The sequence below is a fragment of the Hemibagrus wyckioides genome, unplaced genomic scaffold (assembly GCF_019097595.1).
Source record: "Hemibagrus wyckioides isolate EC202008001 unplaced genomic scaffold, SWU_Hwy_1.0 Contig26, whole genome shotgun sequence".
Classification (NCBI taxonomy): domain Eukaryota; kingdom Metazoa; phylum Chordata; class Actinopteri; order Siluriformes; family Bagridae; genus Hemibagrus; species Hemibagrus wyckioides.
The window spans coordinates 227,298-247,072 of NW_026690787.1; the positions used below are offsets into that span (position 1 = coordinate 227,298).

General features: G+C 38.4%; 2 non-coding genes across 2 annotated transcripts; both read left to right on the forward strand.

The window, feature by feature from the left end:
- The first annotated feature begins 11,215 nt into the window (after positions 1-11,215).
- On the forward strand, positions 11,216-11,287 carry trnah-gug (transfer RNA histidin (anticodon GUG)). Its single transcript has one exon. It is a non-coding gene; the product is annotated as a tRNA-His (tRNA).
- A 450-nt stretch (positions 11,288-11,737) lies between these two features.
- Positions 11,738-11,809, forward strand: trnae-uuc (transfer RNA glutamic acid (anticodon UUC)). The gene has a single exon. It is a non-coding gene; the product is annotated as a tRNA-Glu (tRNA).
- The last annotated feature ends 7,966 nt before the right edge of the window (positions 11,810-19,775 follow it).

A 19,775-nucleotide genomic window follows, 5' to 3' on the forward strand; every position in this document is an offset into this window, starting at 1 on the left:
ACACTAAACATTTACATCTCTTGTTTCTTAGCTGCCATCTTTCAGACAGAGGGGTGACTGAAATCGGCCTGAAGGTGCCCGCGCTTCGTGAGGCGTTTGCTGTGAGTAAAACCTTTATTCAGCTGCTGTTACTGCGCAGGTAAAGTCCACTCTGCTTTAACTTTTATATTGTGTGCTGTCTTATATTCAGACTCTGCTTGCCAGCATCCACAAGCAGAACTTCTTGTTCATGGCTGGAAAGAAGATCGTCATGCGACTGGCAGCAGCTAACAACCAGGTGACTTCAGAATGATGAAAGACTGTATCATTTTTGTGATGGAAATAATTTCAGTTTCTCAGCCATAGCCAAAGTGAGTTACAGAGATTTTTTCGTTTGCTTTAACAGGATGCAGTTGGTGTGCAGTTGGCCTACGAGGCCCTGATTCGATTCCTGAGGACGCCTTCCAATCAGGAATCGATTAAAGCAGAGCTCAGCTCCTGTGTAAGCTAATAAACGCCTGTGTGAAATGACAGATGTTTAAAGATAAAAGATTTTGCTAATATAGAAAACAGGACTCCAATATGTAAAGCTAATTTATTTTTGTATCTTTTTACTCTGTGCAGGACCACCACTACAACTTCCTGGATGTTTTTTTTTGAGCTGATTTTCTTCAGCTACTTTATAAATGGCTTCAAAACCTCAGCCAGTAAGTGTCTTATCAGGAGATTTCTAAGTAATGTTTGAGTTTCAGAACATGGTCTATTTGATCTGGTTTTCTTTTTCCATATTTTTTAAACCTGATAAGACATGGCATTAATGAAGCTTGTCTTTCTTTCCAAAAGTTTAAGGGAGGTTTCTTGGAGCGCCTGCTTGCGCTCTTCAGCATGTGGGACGTGGACGTGTGGGAGCCTGCAGCAGAGCTGTACTTCACAGTGCTTATTGTAAGTGTTGAATATCTTCTGATGCCACGATCCACAAATTCTCAGGATTGTATCTTAAACTCAGTGACACTATGTTGGATGTGTGTGGAATTTGTCAATAGGATTACCTTACAGAGCTTGCTGAAGTACTCTTCACTCAGCCTCTGGAGCTCTACAGTGACCCAGCAGCCTTAGCCACCACAGTTCAGCGACTCCTCAAGCTGCACGTCCAGCTGATGATGGACATTTTGGAGGAGCTCTGAGCAATGTCTTTCCCCTTACCCACTTCATCTTTTCTTCCTCTGTTTCATTTCATCTTCTTTTCTCTCACTTCTTTTTCCTACATTGCTCAGGCTCCACACGTAAGTATGAAATCATTTTATTTCTATTTTTGATCAACTTAATATTTAAAAAATCTCTTTTCTTTCCTACAGGTTTGTACAGTGAACCCCAGGACCTGAAGAAGGGCTTAACCTTAGCATTTAAGATCCCTCATCCCTTAATAATCATCCCTTATTAATCTATCCCTCTGTTCCTATCCCACTCCCCCTATTCCCATCAATAGCCTATAGATTGTAAATACATGTATAGAATTGTTTAGAAATAAACTTATTTGTATACTTCGTATAGACTTTGCTTAAATAAATGTTTATATTTGTTCCTATTGCGGTCTCATTCTGATTATTTTTAGCCATCAGTATATGTATAAAAGTTTCCTTTAAACGCAACACAAACTGAATTTTTCACTCATATACAGATCATTTTTACAGAATTTCACAACCTTTAAATGGTTTACTAAAATGTGAAAAATAACAAATATATTATATATTTGTTATTATATTATATTCAGTGTTGGGGAAAGTTACTTTTAAAAGTAATGCGTTACAATATTGTGTTACTCCCTAAAAAAGTAACTAATTGCATTACTTAGTTATTTCTTATAAAAAGTAATGCGTTACGTCACTTTTGCGATACTTTTTCTTAAATTTGACCAGTAGACTCGTTCTCTTTTCATTTTATACACATAGAAACCTATATGTGTTACATTACAAAGTAAACTCACAGTCCAAGTTAATAAAGACATTAAAGAGTGCAATATAGTCTTCCTAAAGTCATTCTAAAATTAGATCAATCTGCAAATGTTTTCTTCAGGTCTGCCTCCATTTCTATATATGCCTTGTCCAAAAAGCTTGTAAAGGTTTTGTGATCGGAGAGCACGGCCCCTGTCCATTTCCCTGATTTTGCTGATGATATTACAAAATGTCGGCGCCTTCACAGTGAAGAGTGGCTGCATCTCCTCAACAATAAATGCAGCAACCAATTTATTGAGTTCAGTCAAACTAATTGTTTTACCTGGTGGTGAACTGAAATCTAGCTTTTGTTGTTCAGCAGTAGGCGGGGTATATTAATACTGACATACATGGTTTGTTTATGTAAACTAATGTTAAATAATATCATTTAAGGGGACCATAATGTAAAGCATTATTGATTGAGACATTTCCCATATGAGTAACATAGTTATTCTACCATAATTTAAATCATATCTAAGGCTGGGTTTGATTAGAGTGGGATTATTAGATAGATGAATTCAGACCCTCGGTGTGAAACATCACCCCCTGGACACAGGTGGACACAGCGTCCCTCATTTATTCCAAGTGTAGGGTGGCTTGAGTTCAGACACCATTAGTCAGGTGTGACAGCATTAATCATACTGCAGAATTCCTCTTCACTAAACAGCTTACGAGACAGATACCCCCTGCTGAAGAAATCTGTTTGCTTCACTTTTGTTCAGTCACACAGGACAGCTGTTCTAACTGTTAGATAAGCTTTATTAACTCCACTGATCAAAATGTTTGCTTCCAGTTCCCTTTTAGTCCTACTGCCAACACCATTTTTCCATTTTCAGACAGATCACATTTATCTATGACAAGAAGCAAGATATGCCACAAATGATCTAAAACCGCACCATCAGACTGAGCTTTGTCCAGCAACTTCCATGTACATTAGTGTCTTAAAAATCAAGTTCAGCCACAGCAGTATGTCAGAGCTTGAGATGCATTTCCTCAAAACACCTGGAATCAGTTATAAATGTTGCCTGCACAGACAAAACAAGGACATTTTAAGACACATTGAGGCCATTTCTGTCATAAATGAACACAATTAAATTAATACACTAGCCTTCAAAATAAGGAATGTACAAAACAGAAAAGAAATATATAAAGCTGGACACTTTATAGCCTTGCTAAGGCCATAATAAAATATATAGTGGGGTCCAAATGTCTGAGACCACTATTAAAAATGCTTCTTTTTGGCATTTTTTTCTAATTTAATACATTAATTTGTTATAGAGATTATATTATTTGATAACAACTTGAAGTAAAATCTTTGAAATTTATGCAAGATGCCTTTCTGAGCTTCTAGCATTTAGCATGTTGCCTTTTTTGCTTTAAATGAGTGTGTGCATTTGAGCTGCATGGACACCACAAGTTTATGTAAAACCTTACAAGCCATTTTAGATCAAATGCATCAGTGTGTCACTTGAACACATGCTTCAGTAAAAAAGATCAGACATGAGGAAAATCTGACCTTTAAATAGACACCTAGAAAGAGTACAGAATCTTAAATGAACTATTGTTTACTTTCTATATTTTAAATAGGAAAAAATGCAGTTGAAGAAAAATCCCAGATTATTAATGTGGTCACAGAATTTTGGACTCCATGCGTAGATTTGTTGTTTTACCCGAGTTGGTTTCTTCAAGTCTTTTGTTTTGCGGTGATTGAATGAATCTGACATTTGACAAATTCGGTCTTTCAGCCTGTGAAATGTTAAAAAGAAATTTAAAGAAAACCTGTGAGGGTGGACTAATGCAAATTTTGTTTGCCCAAAATTAAGAGATGACTAGAGCACAAGCCTCCATTTAAGAATATTGAGAATTAATAAGAGCTTAATCCTAGAAGGAAAACAATGTTTTCTACAAATAAAGTTTAAAAGCTTAGGTTTATTCTGATTCAGCTGATTTTTTTTTCAGTGGACATAATCAATACATTTATCACATTACAATTATTTATGTGAGTAATAAACCATATAAACATACTGTGATAACACTTTACATTAAGGCTCTGTTAACTTTATTTACTGCATTAGAGACATTAAAGAAATGCTTATATGAAAGCTGATACCTTCTTTATAACAGATCACCTTAGACCCTGAATCTCTTCTTGGAGCTGGATTTGATTTGTATTGTGAAATGTGAACTGACAGAAACTTCTTAACAATTACTGGTATACTTATGAAGAACAATTTACTTTAAAATAAATAACAGAACTGTAGGATGGGAATAATGAGGATTTAAGTGTTTTAAACCTAAGTGCCAGAATCTCTTCACAGAGCTTTAACTATGCGGTATTTCAAGATAATCACAGCCACATACAGTGTGATGAGATGAAATAACAATTCTCTTGGACTCAAGGTCTAAGACACATGTATGACATTCACAGTGCTGACGAGACTAAGCATGCAGGGAGGGGCTATGGGTAACAGTGGGGGTAAGTACACACATGGGTAGAGTGTAAGTATAAGAGTATAGGGTATAAATACTGAAATCACAAAAAAGTACATTCAAAATGAAAATAATACATTATAGAAAACACAGGGTCCAAAGCTTTAAAGTGCAGTAATGCTTCTAAAAGTAACCTGAGATGAATGAAATTTAAAGTGACACAGTGTGTAGTAAGGTGTTAAGTCAGTAGCCTGTGTTATTCCTGCTGCCACCTCTGTATGATGGCCTTCTGTACAAGTATAAAAATAAAATTTCATTCAAGTCATTTAATTCATTTATTATTTTTATTTCATTAAGTGGTTACAGGCTGGTCTTCTTGTGAAAGTATATAAAGAGACTTAATGCATTACTTCTATACTCTGTGGTACCTGATAGTAAGTCTCCTGTATTAGGTCAATTCTCAATCTCACCACAGGATGGCAGTATCGGATACAGCTTATATAAAACAAGGCGAAACCTAGAACTACCTCATCATCATTAGATTACATATCCAACAGTGAGATTGATTTGTTGTGAGAAAGCCTAGTGCGTAAATTGATTGAAATAATAAGTTGCTGAATTTTCTCAGGAACAGTCATCTAGTTCAATTCAGTGAATGTCAGATGATGTTTGTGTGTTGCCAGGTGTGTGGTTTTTAGACCAAACAATTATTTCAGGTCTTGTGTGTGGCACATGTTCCATAATACTTCGTGCCAAGTAAGAATGTCACTTTTGAGAAGTTTTTCTCTGCTGACCAGACACAAGGAGTGAGTTTTGACCAGTACCTTGCGGAACTGCACACACTAAGTAAGACTTGTGAATTTGAAGATTTTAGAGACTCAATGGTGAGGGACAAAATAGTCTGTGGGATTCCTGATAATGGTCTCAGGGAAAGACCCTGACCCTGACCCTGGAGAAATCAGTCAATATGTGTAGACCTGCTGAAATAACTTGTGCACAAGCCAAGGAACTACATAGAGAAGATGCTGCAGTGCAGGCCATTAAAAAAGAGGAGCAAAACACATTTTGCAAAGCAAAAGCTGCAAAGAATGAAAACCCCAAAAAGTAAATGCTGAAGATGTGGAAGCGAAATCTGCAAAAATAATGTCTCTCCTGCGATGTCTTGCAGACCAAGATGACCTGTTAGATCTCCTGAAAGGCTTATTGAAATTTGTTAAATATTTCAAGGACTGGGGTAGTTGAAAAAGAAAAAGGTTGATTGTAATATCTCACAGTTAAACTGCAACTATTGTGTTACTGTTAGATAAAAGAAAAAAAAGGTTGTTTTTTGCATAAAAGTTAGTAATAGAAGTAAAGAATCCCAAAGATAGTGCTTTACTTTTAAAGTGGGGAAGATGTGATGTTATGAATGATTACATGTGATTTTGGTTCCGGGTGTGTGTGTGTGTGTGTGTGTGTGTGTCTGGACAGTTTAGAGGGGAACCGCAAGTTGTGCTATAAGAAATGTTGTGCAAAATGCTAAGTAAAGTGAAGTGGCTAAAAAGACATTGAAGCTCTCCAGCATGTTGATTAAAACATAAAAGAGGGCATCACATTTAGTGCTACATCACATACACACATATGGTCCACAGTGTCAGTGTGAAATGCCACAGAAATCACATTGTTTGTTTCTGGAATTAGCCTGAATTAGCATATGTATGTTTACATTTTTTATATATATATAAAAATATATGAAAATATATAAAAATAAAAGTCCTCAGAAATCACCATTAGCCAGTGTACGGTATACAGTGAGGGAAAAAATTATTTGATCCCCTGCTGATTTTGTACATTTGCTCCCTGACAAAGAAATGATCAGTCTGTAATTTTAATGGTAGGTTTATCTGAACAGTGAGAGACAGAATAACAAGAAAAAAAATCCAGAAAAACACATTTCAAAAAAAGTTATACATTGATTTGAATTTTATTGAGTGAAATAAGTATTTGACCCCTTTGCAAAACATGACTTAGTACTTGGTGGCAAATCCTTGTTGGCAATCACAGACGTCAGACATTTCTTGTAGTTGGCCACCAGGTTTGCACACATCTCAAGGAATTTGCGCCCACTCCTCTTTGCATCCACGACCCATTTTTAATGCCCTGGCTGAGGGAAGGAGGTTCCGTCCATCGTCCCTTTGATGCGGTGCGGTTGTCCTGTCCCCTTACCAGAAAAACACCCCCAAAGCATAATGTTTCCACCTCCATGTTTGACAGTGGGGATGGTCTTCTTGGAGTCATAGGCAGCATTCCTCCTCCTCCAAACACAGCGAGTTGAGTTGATGCCAAAGAGCTGGATTTTGGTCTCATTTGACCACATGACCTCTGAATCATTCAGATGTTCACTGGCAAACTTCAGATGAGCCTGTACATGTGCTTTCTTTAGCAGGGGGACCTTGCGGGCGCTACTGGATTTCAGTCTTTCACGGCATAGTGTGTTACCAATTGTTTTCTTGGTGACTATGGTCCCAGCTGCCTTGAGATCATGACAAAATCCTCCAGTGTAATTTTGGGCTGATTCCTCGCTGTTCTCAGGATCATTGAAAAACTCCATGAGGTGAGATGTTGCATGGAGCCCCAGAGGAAGATTGACAGTCCTTTTGTGTTTCTTCCATTTGGGAATAATCGCACCAACTGTTGTCACCTTCTCACCAAGCTGCTTGGCAATGGTCTTGTATCTCATTCCAGCCTTGTGTAGGTCTACAATCTTGTCCCTGACATCCATGGACAGCTCTTTGGTCTTGACCATGATGGAGAGTTTGGAATCTGATTGATTGCTTCCTTCTGTGGACAGGTGTCTTTCATACAGTTAACAAGCTGAGATTAAGAGCACTCCCCGAGAGTGCTCCTACTGTAATCTCAGCTCCTTACCTGTATAAAAGACACCTGGGAGCCAGAAATCTCTCTGATTGATAGGGGATCAAATACTTATTTCACTCATTAAAATGCAAATCAATGTAGAACTTTTCTGAAATGCATTTTTCTGGATTTTTTTCTTGTTATTCTGCCTCTCACTGTTCAAATACACCTACCATTAAAATTACAGACTGATCATTTCTTTGTCAGTGGGGAAACGTACAAAATCGGCAGGGGATTTCCCCTCACTGTATATTTTAGTTACTTTATGTCTTGTGCAGGTGAAACGTTCAGTTCCCTCAGTTTCCAATACAGGGTTGGGGTAAGCACTATTTCTAACAGTCATGGACACCTGTCTCAATGCTTTCAAAGTACACCCAAGTTGTATAGTCTGAAGATACAGTATATACATAGTATTCTATGCATAAAAGGCTAACATCAATAACAAGCACCATGCTTTAAGAAAGACACTTTTCCTTCTTCTACAAAATACACACTGGCGTAGACGAACTTGTAATTGGCATCCACAACAGCCATCATTATTACAGAGAAGCTGGACTTGTAATTATGGTAAAGACTGCCACCTTTAACTGGAGGCTGTGTACGGATGTGTTTACCATCAAGCGCAATAAGCAATGTGGGAATTGCCATTTAGATTGAAAATCATGCGCTATTTTACGCCATTCTGCCTCTGTTGTGGGTCTAGCAAAAGAACAGAAGAACAGATTTGAACATTATTTCTTTGTCACAGAGCATAAAAATAAAACATTTCTGAAGCATTGCAAATATGGATTCATTACTTAAGGCTTCATTGACTATTACAGAATAAACATTAAAATACAAAAAGCAGTGACCTTGAAAATACAAATACTCTGGGACGTTATAGCTATATTGATCACCACAGCATACTACTGTTTTTTGTACATTACTGGTAATCAGTGGTGGAAGATGCATTCAGATCATTTATAAACTATACATATGTATACTTTTATTAAAATTACTTTTTAGTTATAAGTTATACATGACTGAAAACCCAGATAAAGTCATTTTATTGGTGACTGTTTTGTACATAAAATAATCATAATGTAAAGAACATTCTGTAAAATCATCAACTTGATATCTGGAATATTGAGTAAGGCCATGTTGAAGATTGAAATCATTACAAAATGATTGGAACAAAAAATTTGATGGTCCTAACCTCATAGTAAAATTGACACTGTAGGCTGGAATTCACAGACCATCACAAATAACTGATGCATTTTACTGAAACAGATGTTCATTTTTAAGCTAATTTTACTAAAAGTTATTTTTTACCAATGTACTAAATGTGTCCTTTAAGTACAGCATTTGAGTAAATGTTGTGAATCAGTGAGTACCTACAGGAGCAGCACAGGTCTCCATGACTATGTTAGAAATAGTGCTTACCCCAACCCTGTATTGGAAACTGAGGGAACTGAACGTTTTGCCTGCACAAGAAATAAAGTAACAATAAAATATAGCAATACACACTTAAAAGTAATACTTGTTGAATCAAATATTGTTCTGCCGGACCCACCTGTTGCCAAAAACCGCATGGTCACAGCTAGACGCTCTTTTGGGGATATTGCCCATCTCATTTGTGTGTGCTGCTTGGTTATGAGAGGTCCAACCATCCCCAGCAAGATATCAAACTCCTCTGCTGTCATCTGCAGAAGCTTCCTGAATCCAGTATTATCATACATCTATTTGTATGGTGAGCACAATATTATAGTTTATAGGTTTTTACCAGAAAAAATGGGCAAGCCTACAGTATGGACAAGGACCAAATTGTGATGGCTATATGACTGGATCAGAGCATCTCCAAAACTGCAGCTCTTGTGGCGTGTTCCCAGTCTGCAGTAGTCAGTATCTATCAAAAGTGGTCCAATGAAGGAACAGTAGGTTATGGCAGCGACTGAGGGCAGGACTAGTGAGAAAACTTGAACACAATCAAAGGGGGCTGAACACAAATGCAGATAACCAGATCACAGTTCTGGAGAAATGTTTACTTATCTTTAATTAGATAATAATGCAAGTCAAATAATCCACAAAACAAATCCAACAAGTCAGCTCAAAAGACTTGACAGTAGTTCCAAAGAATAAATCCCCAAAATCCACAAGGTTAATCCAAAAGCATACAAAAGGTTCACAGGAGTCTAATCAAAAAACAAAGTCAATACTTCCAAAAAGTCATTCTAATTAGGCCACAAAATAAATCCATAAGGCATTCAAAAGAGCACTTGTCAATCAATCAAAACAAAGAACTATACCAGATGCACAAAGTCTTTTAAGGACAAGGCCATAAAACAGAGCACACGGCTGACCTAGACTTAATCAAGGTACAGGAAACACTAAGCAAAGTATATGTGGAGGAAAAGGGTGAGTTAAATACACAAACCTAAACAAAGCACAGGAGACACCTATTAGACATAATGACAGAGACTGGACACCAACAAAAAGACAGTGGGGGCCTCTAGTGGGCAGAAAACAGTCCACAACCCTGACAGGAAACCAGTAGATATCAGTTTATATCTTGCTCTGTTCATGTTACAATTAGTTGCATATCTTACCTGTATATTTCAGTCTAGTTGTGTTGATATTTAACATGATCAGAAAATGACAGATGATTTTCAAAGTCTTTTCCTGTTTCATCATAAAATGGACATAATAAAGCGTCCAAAAATCAGAATGGACAAACCCATGTGTATAAATCACACCAAAATATGGATTTGAATTAAAACACTTAAGAGAAACATTATTTCAGACTTTTGCATAACAGCCTGATAGACTTTTATTTGATAATTATGTGCAGTATTGAGATTAAAATTTATACTTGATTTGGATTGGTCAGAAGGTGTTCAGCATGGACCTGATAGCAGTTCAGGTTTCAAATCAAATCTCTCTTTTTTAAAGAATGTCCTCTTTCTGATTATATATATACAGTTATACAAACCAAAAAATAGTCTATGTCAAATATGTACAGAAGAAACTGAATCTGAGTTTAGAGACTAACTAACTAACTAACTAACTAAATATAATCACAATCGTTTACATCAGCAAACAAAACATTAATATAAATTATGTATACACAGTGCACATACTTGATCAAGCCACAATTATAAGGACATCCTAATGATTAGACTGACCAACTATAGAAGAAGAATTCACATAATCAGAAAAAATAAAAAATTAATGGCCCCAAGTTTCAGAAAATATGCCAGTATTGCCCTTTATTGTGTACCTAATTTTATCCAAATGAATGAAGCTCATAACATCTTACTGCCAGTCATCAAAAGATGGAGGGAGAATTTGTTTCCATAGCAGAAGAATATGCCATCTAGCTAATAATGTTACCGTTAAACGTGACTTTATTGGATTGCCCGCAGAACTGGCGAGGAGTTCACCAAATCGCTCAGTTAATAACGGCCGGGAACGCTTCCTCAACGGAATCCGAAAACGATCACCGATTGCAGCCAGCAGCATGTTGGTGTTGCGTTCATTTCGATTCACTGCGCAAAACGTTACATAACCAAAGCCACAGTACCATTGACCTCTTCAACTTAAATCGTTCTTAAGCTTCTTGATGAACTGAGGAGAACTCTCTTTTGGCTTATTTTCTCTCTCGGTGTCTGTGAGTGTCAGTCCCAGTGTCAATAGAACTAATCATGTAGTGTATCCGGGTTGCAGGATTTTTTAATTTATTTGTTTGTTTTTTTTTATTTAAAAAGCACAGAAGGTATCATTTGGGTATGAATCTGTTCGTCTCTCGATATAGTGTCAAAAAAGACTACAACTATTCCAATCATGTCTAAATCAAAAGCCACTGCACCAGGCCAGAGGGGCGCCAGAACCCATATCACAACATGTAGCAGCTCCTTTTACCTGCTGGCCCAGGTGTGTGGGGTGCTGTGATCGTATAGTGGTTAGTACTCTGTGTTGTGGTCGCAGAAACCCTGGTTCGAATCCGGGTCACGGCATTGGCTTTTCCACATCACCGTTGAATGCTAGGCATGGCTTTTGGCCGTTTGTCACTTGAAAAGCATAAGCAGGTAGGACCCCGCTCCCCTTAAGATTCTAGGTTCGACTCCTGGCTGGCTCGGCTGCCTTTTAAGAGCCCAGAGGTGTGCCACAGACTCCAGCTGCCCAATTGCTGGCAGAGTAACACCTCCCACAATCCCTGAAATGCGGAGAGTCCTGTACTAGGAGGTATGCTGGCTTTCTGCACCAGGAACACCAGCCCACACTCTGTCTAGCAGCTGATCTTCCGCTGGATTGCCAGCTCGAGTAGCTGAATGCTCGGTCAGCGCTGGCCGATTTTGTGCTCTGCAATGCAAGGTTCCCATGCAAAGCTCTGGATGATACCGCGCTGGAGCTCAAACTGCTTGGTGGTTGAGTAAAACGCCGATCTCAACTCTCCTGGGGAACCCTCCCATATGGTCTAGCGGTCAGGATTCCTGGTTTTCACCCAGGCGGCCCGGGTTCGACTCCCGGTATGGGAACGTGACTTTATTGGATTATCCGCAGAACTGGCGAGGAGTTCACCAAATCGCTGAGTTAATAATGGCCGGGAACCTGGTGGTGAACTGAAATCTAGCTTTTGTTGTTCAGCAGTAGTTGTTATCATGTGGGTGTGTGTGAAAGTTAGAGAGAGACCTTTGCACACTAACCTTGATGTGTCTGAGAAAATCAAAATATGTACCTCAGCTCTCACAACTACATGGAGTACACAAAAACAAAGTGTATTTCTGCACCTGTGGCCTTTGGATGGTGAGAAGTACAGACTAAACCTATGTATGGCCTGTGTATGAAATGCTTGTCTTTTCTTGATGGTAAAGCCAGTTTGAAACTACCTTAAAATCCTTCAGCGATACACTTTTCCATTTTTTCTGTAAAAAATCTACTCTGCATCAGATTTATGAACATTGTCACCACTGCCTCGCGGTGCCTTGTGCTGATGAGGATCACATTCCTCCCCCATTTCGGAATATAACTCACGACCATGGTGTTCTGCACCAGGGTGGGTGGTCTCTCTCACTTTCACACACACACATACACACACACACAAAAGCCAGAAACTAAGCTTTCTTTGCTCAGGCCTATCTAAAGGGTTAATGGTGCCACTTGGTCATCAACAGTAAAAATCACAAATTTTACCTCTTCCCAACAGGGAAAACCAGCAACAATCAAGAATGCATGATTATATAGTGTCATGGCTGTGCAGACAAAAAATGTGGTTATAATGGAAGTCTATGGGGCAAAAACAGCCACCAACAGTAAATTAGGGAGAAAAAATTTAATCTGATGCTGCAAAAAAAACTAAAAATGCATCAAAGCTAATGTTGTTACTAATCTTTGACATGTCCAAGACTGTGATAAAAAGTAAAAAAATATCCAGTCCACAATCACTTTATATATTGTTTTTTCCCCAAATCAGTGACATCATTTATGAACTTGGCAATTAAAGAGTTAAAATCCTGGATGTTTTTGAACATTTAGTAGTTTTGATCAGAACTGAGGTTGATTAACAGATTTATGCAAACAAAAGTTGAAAAAAAAAATCATCTGATATATTTTTACAGCAGTTTATTTTAGTGCATGTTTTCATCCCCAAACATAACATTAGAGTAGTGAATTTGAACTATTTCTATTTTTTGCAGATATATGCAGAATTCTACAGAGTTACTCGAGTTGATCTCAGGCAGATCTTTCTTAGTTACTTGGACTCACTTGCACCACGATTGATCAAGCTCTATAGATCAAGAAGTGGAGCCTTGGGAGGAGAAATTCAAATACTCCTAGACAGACTTGATGAACGGGTAACAACATCAGTTTACTTCAAATTGTGAGGTTTTAAAAAACATGACTGCATACTACAAATGTTAGCTGTAGTAAAAGCCATTTACTTTGTCCATGTTTTTCCTGCTTCCTATTTGTGTTTTAGACCACTGCTATCCTGACACACAGGAAATCTGCAGCACTTTGTGGCCTTCCCTTGTTTCTGAGAGAAAAGGAGGACAATCTACTGAGAACGTATCTGGTAATATTTTTATCTTATCCGTCATGTCTAACATGGCTGGCCTGTGGAGACGTTTGTGAGAATGCTATCCTTTCTCAAATTGCATTTTAAGGACATTCAGAATGTGCTATTGGGAGTGTATAGACTACAACCCAAACGACTCGCCTTAAAACAAAAATGTAAGTGTATTAAATATTTTAATGATTAGTGAACATAAGAAACCAAAACGCTTGGACATGGAAGCTCTGAGCAATGTCCTTCCTTCTACCAAATTCCTCTTTTCTTCCATTTCTTTTCCCTCACTTCTTTTCTATACATTGCTTAAGCTCTCCACACGTAAGTAGAAATTAATTTCATTCTTATTTTTGATGAACTTAATATTAAAGTATACTCTTTTCTTCCCTACAGGTCTGTACAGTGAACCCAACACCCAAGGAGTAGTTTTAATATCCCTCATCCCTCATAGAGCGTCCCTTATCAATCTATCCCTCTATCCTTGTCTATATAGATAACTGCTAATAGTAATTAGTATAAATAGTAGCTGCAAATAATATTGTTGTAAATAAACTTATAGTTGTATAGTGTTTATATAGTTTACTTTAATAAATGTTTTCATTTGTTCCTATTACCGTCTCATTCTGATTATTTTTAGTCATCAGTATGTCTACTGTATAACTGCAATAGTGTGAATGAGAGTACATTCCTACACACCATAAAGTCTGATCATCTTTATTTGCACTGACCTTCATCAGTGATGCTGCCACTGCTGGAGCCACCACTACTTTTAGAACATGGTTGGGAAGAAGCAGAAGACAGGGTTTCACCAATTAGAGGCTTAGGAGTTGGGGATGGCGATGGAGTCAGGGTAGGGGATGTACTCTTAGATGTGGAGGAATTCCCAGACTGAGGTCTCTTTTTCAGATCAACCTTCTGTGGAGATTGTAGGCTAGTGTTAGGTTAGATTGATGGAAATGAACAATACTCATAAAACACACTGACTTGGTACAGTTAATATATAGTAGTTTCTATCAGAGATACACACTCGCTCACTTATTAAGACTATTTGTACAGTCCCCTCTGAAAATACTCAAATGGTTTTTTATACTTTGAAGACAATTTGGCTTTAAGTTCCAAAAAATATATAAGGCTATAGACCAGAATTCTCACATTTCATTTCCAGATATTTACATCTAGATGTGTAAACAACAACCTGTTATTTGAAATCTCTTATGACTGAATGAATGTTACTGATACTGAACAATTGGGAGAGCTGGTACAGTTCACAAAGTCTCAGAATGATTTTGCTCTCTGGTCAGCTCTCCTCATTTCTCTAGCTGGTCATTTAAACTCAGTAAAGATGAACGTTTTGCCTAGATTTCTGTATTTATTTCAGTGTGTTCAAAATTTTATCTCTAAGAGTCATTTCGGGCTCTGTGATTGGGTCCCAGCTTGTGTCAGTATTGAAGATGGTTCTTGCTCCCCGGCCTGACCAGCTGCACTACTGTGTGGTCCTCTTACTGCCGTCTCACGTTTTCCTAAAAGTAATTCCCTTGTCCAGCAATTATTATGAATTTGGTCCCAGAATTTTGATCCATAACTTTTTTTGGCTATAAATCTTTAAATGTTTTTCCACTGTGACAAAGAAACAGATCAAGCCTTGTCCTTTGGTTGCACTTATCGGACTTCCTCCGAGTGTCACCGGTTTGTCCGGATATTCTGTATAACTGTATATATATAATCAGAAAGAGGACATCCTTAAAAAAGAGAGATTTGATTTGAAACCTGAACTGCTATCAGGTCCATGCTGAACACCTTCTGACCAATCCAAATCAAGTATAAATTTTAATCTCAATACTGCACATAATTATCAAATAAAAGTCTATCCAGCTGTTATCCAAAAGTCTGAAATAATGTTTCTCTTAAGTGTTTTAATTAAAATCCATATTTTGGTGTGATTTATACACATTGATTTGTACATCATGACTTTTGGACGCTTTATTATGTCCATTTTATGATGAAACAGGAAAAGACTTTGAAAATCATGTCATTTTCTGATCATGTTAAATATCAACACAACTAGACTGAAATATACAGGTAAGATATGCAACTAATTGTAACATGAACAGAGCAAGATATAAACTGATATCTACTGGTTTCCTGTCAGGGTTGTGGACTGTTTTCTGGCCACTAAAAGCCCCCACTGCCTTTTTGTTGGTGTCCAGTCTGTCATTATGTCTAATAGGTGTCTCCTGTGCTTTGTTTAGGTTTGTGTATTTAATTGAACTGTGCACTTTTTTTCAGCAGATGCAGCCGTGTCAAATGGCCAGTCCCGTGGAAGTTCAGGACAGAAATGCTGGTGTCATGAGTGGTAACGGATTTTTTATTATCATTATTAAAAATATTTCATTGGTAAAATATAAATTTATTATGTATAGGGCTGAACTTTTTCTGATTCGGGACAGGGCCTGAGGTGTTATTACTTACATGTTGGGACTGGGTTTTTTTTTTTCCAGCTGAGTATGAAGGTCATCTTCTGCAGAAAAGGGAGTGCAAACTGGTAATGAATCAAATAAAGTTTTGCTAGAATAGCAGACATCTGGCTGGTTTTATCACGGTCATGTTCTGTGCTCATGAATCAAGCATTTATCCTAATTCCTTACAGATTATAAACACGGACCTTAATGACTGCAATCGAGACATGATGGCCGAGCTCTATGGAGTTAAAATGTCATCTTTACTGACGACACCTCCTAAAAGGCCTGAATGCAGCATCACTGTGAGGGATCCTGTACCTCCAAAAAACACACCCACAAAGGAGGCGGAGCTGAACACTGCCCCTGCTTCAGAGCTGAATACTGAGCTGGACAATTTCAGTGTACTACAAAAATACTACTACACAGAAGAAAAGAAACAAATCCAGCTGCTTTAGTGGTGTTGTCTGTAATATTACTTTATTTCTGTTTTGATACATTATGATGAACATTACATTGATCCTGTGTGTCTTCCATCAGACTCGATCCCAGAAAAAGCCCAGGGAACCGGTCAGTTTCTTCATTCCCCTGATGGAAGAAGAGAAAGAGGAGGCAAAGAAAGCCAACATCAGTTTTGGTGATTTCTTGTCCGACCACCTGGCGCTTACAGGGGGTGACATTGTGGAGACTCCTGTCCCTCTACAAACCACACCCCCAATGGAGACTGAGCCAAACAACACTCCTGAGCCTGCTCCTGTTGAGGTCCAGCCTTCAGAGCCTCATCCCTCTGCCTCTCCTAGTAACCCAAAAGAGAGGAAGAAGTACAATCGGGAATTCCTGCTGTGTTTACGCTTCGTCAGTGCCAGCATGCACAGACCCGAGGGTTTTCCGGACATCCCCGGCGTCGTTCTGGACAAGGTAAACATGACAGTTAGTGACATGACGCTCTATAGGAGCACAGTGCTTTACTCAGTATGAAGCGTCAGGCTAATGTATCACTTTTTATTGCCCTGGAGCAGGTCGAGGACCTGTAAGTCTCACAAAGGGAACTTTAAAACACCAGATAGCTTTATTAATTGCAACATTAAAGTCTTGAGTATCTGAGGGTTGATCAGTCTTTTATTTGGTGCATTAATTCAAGTCACAGCCTTTCAGTTTTAAATAAACATTTCAATTGTTTTTGTCATCTCTAAGCAGTGTGAGCTTAAAAAGCCAAACAAGATCACCACCAGCGTGTCTCTGAATGATGACATGCAACTGGACAAGGCTGAGAAAGCCTGGAAGCCGGCGATGGAAAAAGTCCCACAGCGACGAAGATGACCAGGAAATGGTCAAGACCCAGGAGCTCGTCCAGAAAGTGCGCAGTATCTTGAATAAACTGATGTTACAGATGTTCCAGCAGCTCATGAAACGGGTCATGGAGCTGACCATCGACACAGAGGAGAGACTTAAAGGAGTCGTGGACCTCATCTTCGAAAAAGCCATTTCTGAACCCAACTTCCGTCACTTATGCCAACATGTGCCACTGCCTTGTGGGGGTGAGTCACCACACCCAGCCTCTCGGTCCACATTTATCGGTCATGTCAAAACCTACACTTTTTTCTATATATACACAAGAGCTGTTCATCTATCTATACATACACAACAGCATTTGGCTCCCAGACAGTGTGGTGTAAATATATAATGGCCTTTTTTCTTGTCAAATAAGGATGTGGAGACACACTGGTGGATCAGAGAAATATAATATCTGCATTGTATTATTTATTTATTTGATATGATTTGAAGTACTATTATAACAAGTGATTAATTATAGAGCCATTATTTGAAATAATTATTCATCCGTTACTTGTGAATCAAGCATGTGACTTAAATACACAAACCTAAACAAAGCACAGGAGACACCTATTAGACATAATGACAGAGACTGGACACCAACAAAAAGGCAGTGGGGGCTTTTAGTGGCCAGAAAACAGTCCACAACCCTGACAGGAAACCAGTAGATATCAGTTTATATCTTGCTCTGTTCATGTTACAATTAGTTGCATATCTTACCTGTATATTTCAGTCTAGTTGTGTTGATATTTAACATGATCAGAAAATGACAGATAATTTTCCAAAGTCTTTTCCTGTTTCATCATAAAATGGACATAATAAAGCGTCCAAGAGTCATAATGGACAAATCAATGTGTATAAATCACACCAAAATACACAACTACATCATTTTCAAGCCCAGTAACTGAAAGTATTTTGCACAAGGAAACAGTCTATCATCATTCTGAAGTCACCTGGTTGTTAACTGCTGCCAGACGCATCACAATCTTCTTCCCCATAACGAACAAGAAGTTCTGATTGTGGATGCAGGTAAGATGAATCTGAATATAAGACAGCACATAATATAAGTTAAAGCAGAGTGAACTTCCCCTGAGCAGAAACAGCAGCTAAACAAAGGTTTTACTCACAGCGAACGCCTCACGGAGAGCATGCAGCTTCAGGCCGATATCAGTTACCCCTCTCTCTGTAAGATGGTCCCTAAGAAACAAAAGATTTACATGCTTAGTGTATTAAACATACATTACACCTTTATACCATTAAACTGTGAAGAGAAGCGTACCAAGTAAAGGGCACCTCCATCTCCTCTTGGCTAAGGCTCTCCTCACTCTCTTGCAAGACACATTAGCAATAAATCATTAAAACTCACACAGTAAATGTTACAGCCTCCCATTCAGGGGAATAGCAGCATCTGTAGATACACATCAGGTCTGAAACACAGAATTACCTCAGAGTCGTACTGTTCCTCTGAATCACTGTGGGGAGAGTCAACCTGCTCCTGCTCCCAGGTGGAGGTGTTCACCTGACCATCTTTAGCCACATGCAGGAACGTGCAGGACACCTTTTTAAAGGTTTGCTGTTAAATTAAAAAATATATAAAACACTGCAGACCCATATGTGTACAAAATTCCAAGAGTTACTATCTACAATAAAGACTTCATGACATTGCAATAAATTTACCACATAATCCTCAAGTGGCTCCATGATGGTTTCCACCCGGTTACAGGAAAGGAGCTCTGTAACCTTCCCATATTCAGCCTTAAGAGAACAATTTGAAGTGAACACAATTAGTCACTGCAACTAACAAAAGTTTTGTGACGCCACAACAGATAATCCCTCACCTGTATGGCAGTGAAATGGTCCTCGATGGTGGTCTGATAAGGGAATCCCTGCAAATGACAATTAGCTGAAACTCAAGATCTACTTCTCAAAAGTGTTCATCTAATAATCATTAATATCAATTCTTTTCATCAGAGTAACAAAGATGGTGATTACCAGCTGGTCGAAGTAGCGCATCTTGGTGGTTTTAAACCAGCAAATCCACTCTCAGGACCCCTTATCATCCCGAGGAAGTATCCCTTAACGTCCACTGCCTAGAAATAGAGAAACTAAACATTAGAACTTGTAAAGAAGGATGTGTGTGTGTGTTTGTATCTCAGCTGCAGCACTGTACAATACCCCAGACTGGGAGTTGGAGGAGTCTGCAGTGTTGTACTCAACATTACAGCAGGTGCTGTTCAGCTCACCAGCACTGAGGGGCTGTGAAAAGTAGAAGATGAGGATCATCAGTGTTTTTTATCATAGCAGTTTCACACTAACACTTTCAAACATTCTGTCATTTGGAAAATCCAGAGATCAGATTTAGTAAATAAATGACAGGTTTGGTTACCAGAACAACAGCTGAAGATGTGGAGTGAGTTTCTGTGGGTAGCTGCGGCAGGATTGGCTCAACAACCTTAAGACACACACACACACACACACACACTTAGACAAAAGCAGCCTACACGTTTCAAATGTAGTTAAAATATTTTACTGACACATACCTGGAGGACTGAGGGAGTATCTGACGATTCTCCCAGCAAATACACAGCTTCTCCAATAAATTAGTTTCATGTAAGTTTAATTACAACTAATATTTTCTGTTAAATG